This window comes from Rhinopithecus roxellana, chromosome 2 (genome assembly GCF_007565055.1).
Source record: "Rhinopithecus roxellana isolate Shanxi Qingling chromosome 2, ASM756505v1, whole genome shotgun sequence".
Classification (NCBI taxonomy): Eukaryota; Metazoa; Chordata; class Mammalia; order Primates; family Cercopithecidae; genus Rhinopithecus; species Rhinopithecus roxellana.
The window spans coordinates 71,117,650-71,125,212 of record NC_044550.1 but is presented as its reverse complement, the minus strand read 5'-3'; the positions used below and the strand labels follow the sequence as shown (position 1 = coordinate 71,125,212).

The 7,563-nt window shown below is 41.8% G+C and overlaps 1 pseudogene; it reads right to left on the bottom strand.

Moving 5' to 3' along the window:
• Window positions 1–3,028: 3,028 nt before the first annotated feature.
• LOC104657751 lies at window positions 3,029–4,685 on the bottom strand (annotated as a pseudogene).
• Between the last annotated feature and the right edge of the window lie 2,878 nt (window positions 4,686–7,563).

Sequence of the window (7,563 nt, the reverse complement as noted above, 5' to 3'; positions counted from 1 at the left end):
AAAAGTCCAAGAGGGTTTTATGAAACTATTATGTATCCATCTAGGAATATTTCAGAAGTGCACTGCTCTTACATATAAAAAAGTCATTTTGATTGCACTTTGGAAACCAGGTGTTAAAATGTACAGCTTGTATGACTTCAGTTTAATGGGCTGTCAACTGTCCAGGCAACTGCAGTACAAAGCTAGGCATGTCTTTAATCTTCAAAGAAAAAAAAGTAAAGAGAATAAATTCAGCTATTAGCTTGAAGGTAAAAACAAATGAAAGGATAAGGTGAAAGCAAGCAGTATTAGAGTTCATAGATTTCTTATTAGAAATTTGAAATTATATTATCAGTGCATGGTAATTATATACATATACATATGCATATATATATATACACACACATACACGTGCACTCACATACAAGTATATTCGTGGGTAACTTAATGACAGAGATAAGTTCTGAGGAATGAATCCTTGGATGACGTCCTTGCTTGTATGAACATCATGGAGTGTACTTACACAAACCTGGATGATACAGTGTACTACACAACTAGGCTATGTGGTATGGCCTGTTGCTCCCAGCTACAAACCTGTATGGCATGGTATTTGTGAATCTAAACATATCTAAGCATAGAAGAAGTACAGTAAAAATACAATATAAAAGATAAAAAATGGTACTTGTGTATAGGGCACTTATCATGGAAGGGAATTGTAGTACTAGAAGTTGTCTGGGTGAGTGAGTGAGTGAGTGGTGAGTGCATGTGAAGACCTATGACATTACTTTACAACACTACTGCAGAATTTATAAACACTGTCCAGAGGCTACACTAAATTTATTCAAAAAACATGTTCTTTGTTTAATAATAAACTTAGCTTCTGTAACTTCTTTATAAAGTATTTAATATTTTTTCTTTTGCTTTTTTTTACAGTAACGCTTAGCTTAAAACACAAATATATTGTACAGCTATACAAAATTTTTTTCTGTATTTTCTTATTTTATAAACATTTTTCTATTTTCTGATTTTTTGTTTTACTTCTTAAACTTTCCTGTTAAAAATTAACACACACACATATTAGTCTAGGCCCACATAGGGCCAGGGTTATCAATGTCACTGTCTTCCCTCTCCTCATCTTGTCTCAGTGGAAATTCTTCAGGGGCAGCAACACACATGGATCTCTCATTTTTCTATGATAACAATGCCTTCTTCTGAAAGACTTCCGGAAGAACTTATCTGAAGCTATTCTATAGTTAATTTTTAAAAAAATAAATAGGAGTATACTCTAAAGTAACAATAAAAATCATAGTATAGTAAGTCCATAAGCCAGTAACATAGTCATTTATTTTCATTATCAAGTGTTATGTACTGTGCTTTATTGTATGTGTTATACTTCTATAAACTGTCAGGGCAGTAGGTTTGTTCACACCAGCATCATCACAAGCACATGAGTTTCTGCTACAGCAATATGACAATTACATTGTCACTAGGCAAGAGGAATTTTCCAGCTCCATTATAATCTTATAGGACCACTGTCACATATGCAGTCAATCACTGACCAAAACATCATATGGACAGCATGACTCACCATTTTCCAATGATAAATTACATAATAAAGTAAATTATTAGCAACAGAACTAATTGTATAGTTCTGAACATCTAATTAAAATATTGGTTTTGAGAACATTTAAGTTAGTCCAGGTTTGATTATTTTATTTGTACCTATGAAAATATTTGTTTTACTTTTATAACTTGAATGGCTTTTGCATAGTTTTGATATAGCCATAACATTAATAATTATGCCAAACTTATGTCCTTGCAATATTCATAATGTCTTATTTTTTAGAATCATTTGGTCTTTACAATAAAGACAGTCTTACTTTTTAAAAATTTATTTATGCTTCTCTAATTTATTCTTTAGATTCTAAATGCATGTTTGGGATTACCTTAGTAGTTTATGCATTAAAAAAATGATTCTTTTGGTGGGTATATGTGTGAAGACAAGCTAGTTTTTTACTAAATATTTCCTCTTTTTTAATCTTTTTAATATACTTCATCATCATACCTAATATTTTTGTATTTTTATTACAAACTACAAATATGCATTGCTTGTATTTTAATTTATAATTTAAATTTATTAAACAAATGTATATACATAAATTTCAGTCCAATAATTTCACATGGCTACTTCATTCACCATGCAAATTTGTATGTCCAGACAATTTTTTCCAACGTATTTAAATAATATATTTAATAACTTTTTTGAATTCACTGCAGAGTTTGACAGATAGAAAATCAACTATTTGGGGGCTTAGTTATCTTACTACTGCACCCAATAGACTCACATACACACACGCACACACACACGCACATATGCGCGCACACACATAATATTTTTTCCTATTCATCTAATATAGAGGTAATATTTTTTAACCTTAATCTCCATCATGGTTACATAGGTGCTTAGATTTTTTTAAACTTTTATTGTACTCTATTCTTTAAAAATGTACAATATGCTACAGGTTTGTTATACTTCAATAACAGGGAAATGAATTAATTAAATTAATTGAGTGAATAAATTAAATGACTTACTTTTAGTGAATCTATTTCTTTTCTTCGCAATTGGCTGCAAAAGTCCAGTCGTTTAATCACAATTGCTACCCACACCCTCAACCCATCACAGCCTGAGAATCATGGGATACACTGTGTGGGAGGGAGCCGTGGAAAGCCAAGATGAATGGGGACAGCATGTGAGGGCCTGGTCAGGCCCCTGCACCTCATGTCACTGGCTTCTAGGAGCACAGAATCAGGCTGGGCACAGAGGCCTCTTTTCTGCCCAGGAACCAGCAGGGGAGCTCCATCCAGAGGAAGTCAGGTCTCCCCACCAGGCTAGTCAGAGAGCATGGGGGTCAGGACTGGCTGGAGGAAGGAAGAAGTGAAGAAAAGAGAAGCGACTCTGATCTGTCACCACACTTAGGTGCTCTGACCTGCCTCTCCCACATTCAGCTGCTGGAGAGTTGGCCTCGCCCCTCTGAGGGGCCACTGGCACTCAAACTGGCCTTGACTTCTCTGCTTTCTTCTCAGATCTCACTGCCTCATCATGGGCTTTCTGCTACTCTGGTAGCTTTTTGGCCTCTTGGCTTTTCTACCTTTTGTCAAACATGATCTTCTGGTACAGGTACTTCTCCAGCTTCTTCATCATAAGGATCAGGCGCTGGCCTCACTCTTCTCCTCCTGGGCCAGCTGCTGCTCGGAACTACCCTCCTCTTCATTTTCTCCCCCTTCATCACCATCACCTTGGTTGTCTTCCTCCTCCTCCTCTTCTGACTCATTCAAGTTTCCTGGGTCCTCTCCCAGCTGCAGAGCCAGAAGCTTCAGCTTCTCAGGTGGGATGTAATCTCCTTCCTCCTCAGTCACAAAGGGTGAAGGGTATGGGGGTAGCTGCATTGCAGGGAAGTACTCTGCTCCAGGGAAGTGCAGTCTAGCGTTCATGGAGTCAAACACCTACTGGGGCTCCACGTAGTGCCCGCTACTAATTGAGGTCTGCTGCCCAGGCCAGTCGACAATCTGGTGGGTGCTACATAAGTGGGACTGGTGCACAAAGGCTTTTGCCAGGATATGTCTCCCCAAAAACTCCTGATAACGAAGGCTAGGGCTTCAGGGGATACCTGTCAGTTAAGGAAAAACTTCAAGCCCTCAGAAAGCTTCTTGTGCTTCTCTTGTGCCTCCAGCTCCTTCCTGAGGTCCTCCTCCTGCACCGCCAACTCCCCCTGGGCGGGAAACTCATCCACCTCGGCCTTTCTCTGTGGCAAGCACCACAGCGTGGGCCAGGCTGACACTGAGGGCCTCCAGTTTCTCCACTGGCCTCTCCGAGTCCAGCGCGTAGGTACCATCGCTGGCCTTCGCCTCTGCTTGGGCCTGACCCTCAGCTTGAGGGAATAGTGAACGTTGAGTGACTGATTGATAGAGGCTGAAGTTCATCGATGAAGCCCAGCAAGGTGGTGTAGAACTAGGTGAAGGTGGCCATGACTCTGAAGTCCATGTCTGTCGGGTGATCATGGGAGAAAGCATAGGGGTTGATCCATACAATGGGCTGTACCAGCACCTCAGCCTGGTAGTAAATGCCTTTGATGGACACGAAAACCTTGCTCAGGGCACAGGGAGTGATGATGTAATGCATGAACTTCACTGCCAGCCTGCAGCACAGCTGAATGGTCTCTACATGGGACTTGTCAGTCCACGGGAAGGTGGAAAAGAGGAAGCACATGGAGAAGGCAGCGCCACCCAGGTCCCCCCAGGCGTCAATGAATATGGGGTACCATTCCTTGATGACACGGTCATGTTTGTGGTCAATCTTATTGCCCTTTACATGTTCCTCAGTGTTCCGCTCGCTTTTCCCATAGGCCTTCTGGGGCTTCCAGACAGATTCCTTGTATTCCCGGACCTTGTTGAAGATGAACTTTTGGAGGAGAAACCTGATGTCTTCCATAAGGTAGCAAGTTTGGGCCGCAGTAGCACCTTTATTAACCTTCTTGTGTTTGGGTTCATGAGGATAAATGTCCATCAAGATGCACTGTCGCCTCGAGTCAGCCATGGTCAGTGGGAGCTTCTTTCCTGGCTTTGCTTCCGGTGATGTGGTTGGTGGGTGAGCCTCCTTCTTGCTGCTGCTTCTCAAGCCTCCTGTAGCTCCACGTTAAGGAGCCCATGAGTGCCGCAGACTGACAGTGCCACTTCCTCCTGAAGTCTCTATTTGTCCTCTCGCAAAAATCTTTTACTCTCTAAATATAAACCACACTTTATATTAATTAATTTCGTAACATTTAGTCTTCAGTTTTAGCATTTAATTATATATTTCAACTTGGGGGATAAAAACGTATTACAAAAAGAGTTTACATTGCCTTTTAATGACCTATAGGTTACTCTATTATGGTTCAAGTAACTATTAGTTTATTGAAAAAAAATTATTTAATGGTCTTGTGTCCAGAATTGGTGGGTTCTTGGTCTCACTGACCTGAATGAAGCCACGGACCCTCATGGTGAGTGTTACAGTTTTTAAAGATGGTGTGTCTGGAGTTCGTTCCTTCTGATGTTCAGACGTGTTCAGAGTTTCCTCCTGGTGGGTTCGTGGTCTCGCTGACTTCAGGAGCGAAGCTGCAGACCTTCACGGTGAATGTCACAGTTCTTAAGGAGGCGCATCTGGAGTTTTCTGTTCCTCCCATCTGGAGTTGTTCATTCCTCCTGGTGGGTTCGGGGTCTGGAGTTGGTCATTCCTCCCTGGTGGGTTCGTGGTCTTGCTGCAGACCTTTGCCTTGAGTGTTACAGCTCATAAAAGCAGTGCAGACCCAGACTGAAGCAGAAAGATTTATTGCAAAGAGCAAAAGAACAAAGCCTCCACAGCACGTAAGTGGACCCAAGCAAGTTGCCACTCCTGGCTAGGGCAGCCTGCTTTTATTCCCTTATCTGGCCCCACCCACATCCTGCTGATTGGTCCATTTTACAGAGTGCCAATTAGTCCATTTTACAGAGAGCTGATTGGTCTGTTTTACAGAGAGCTGTTTGGTATGTTCTGACAGGTTGCTGATTGGTGCGTTTACAAACCCTGAGCTAGACATAGAGTGCTAATTGGTGCATTTACAATCCTTTAGCTAGACACATAAGTTCTCCAAGTCCCCACTAGATTAGCTAGACACAGAGCACTGATTGTTGCCTTTACAAACCTTGAGCTAGACACAGGGTGCTGATTGGTGCATTTACAATCCTTGAGCTAGACACAAAGTGCTGATTGGTACATTTACAATCCTCCAGCTAGACATAAAAGTTCTCCAAGTCCCCTCCAGATTAGCTAGATACAGAGTGCTGATTGGTGCATCCACAAACCCTGAGCAAGACACAGAGTGCTGATTGGTGCATATACAATCCTCCAGCTAGACATAAAAGTTATCCAAGTCCCTACCCTATTCAGGAGCCCAGCTGGCTTCACCTAATGGATGCTGTGCCCAGCCTGGCCATGGGCATAGCTGCCCGTCAGTCCCGTGAGTTGCGCCCATACTCGTCAGCCCTTGGGCGGTGGATAGGACCAGGTGCCGCAGATCAGGGGATGGTGCCAGTTGGGGAGGCTCAGGAAGCGTGGGAGCACACCACCAGGGGTTCAGGCATGGTGGGCTGCAGGTCCTAAGCCCTGTCCCTCAGGGAGGCAGCTCAGGCCTGGTGAGAATTCAAGCATGGCATGGGTGGGCTGGCAGTGCTGTGGGACCTGGCGTCCCCTCCACAGTTGCTGGCCCAGGTGCTAAGCCCCTCACTGCCCAGGGCCAGTGCTGCCAGCCGGCTGCTCCTAGTGTGGGGCCTGCCCAAGCCCGCACCCACCCGGAACTCACACTGGCCGGCGAGCTCTGCACACTGCCCCGGTTCCCACTCCCAGCCTCTCCCTCCACACCTCCCTACAAGCAGAGGGAGCCCGCTCCCTGCTCGGCCAGCCCAGAGAGGGGCTCCCACAGTGCAGTGGCTGGCTGAAGGGCTCAAGCCAGCCAGAGTGGATGCCAAGGCCGAGAAGGCACTGAGAGCCAGGGCTGCTAGCAAGTTGTCACCTCTCAGTCTCATTCTTATGAAGTTCAAACAACATAGTATTCAATGTCATGGTGTTTCTGAAACTGTAAGCAGTTTTTGTTTTTGTTTTCTATCCCACTGGGCACATAAAGAGACAACTAGACATCCGTAGGACAGTATAGAACAAATGTGGGCAAAAGTCAAATTTACAAATGATGAACTCGTCCCTTTATATCTAACCCAATAAGTGAGCACCTTTAACTTATTTTTAGAATAATTATTTAATAAATATAAAAGCAAAAACAATGCATATACTGAAACACAAATAAGAACATGATATATAGCATGCAATAATTAGAAAGTTCCCTTTAGATTATCTCATTTACCATGTAAATCTTCTCAGTGTTAACCATTGTTAGCATTTTGGTGCATGCAATGTTTACCTTTTAGACCATTTAGATTGCATTCACACGATTTCTGCACACATATGCTCATATATTTTATTTTATAACTTTCTCTTTTATGTTGAGCAAAATGCCATTGATATATTTCCAGGTCAGTACTACCCATCTACCTTGCTGTGTATAATGGTTCCAGAGTATTTCTTACTATGACCAGAGCACACTTTACTGAATCATTTCTCTACTTATAAATATTTATTGTTTTCTATACCAAACGTTCAGGATTTTTTTATACAGTATTAACTAGAAAAATTTATATGGTCAAATTCTTAAACATTTATCAAATCCTATATAGGATTCCCTTATTCTCATTTATGCTTTCGATGTCTCTTTTGAATTTCTCCATTAAAACGTCTCTCACTTCAATTCAATGATGTATTTATAAGTTATACACTACACTAGTGAATGAGTTCTTTTTTGGCAACTGGGTTTCCAAAACACTATCTGCTCTCAGGAAATGTATTTTGAGTTCAAGGGTAAATGAATAAATGAATTTCTCATCACCAAGTTACTTTTGTTCAGTTGTCAAATTATTTTATTCATTTTCTCTTAGTTAAGGCTGTCAAAATTAACTATTGCT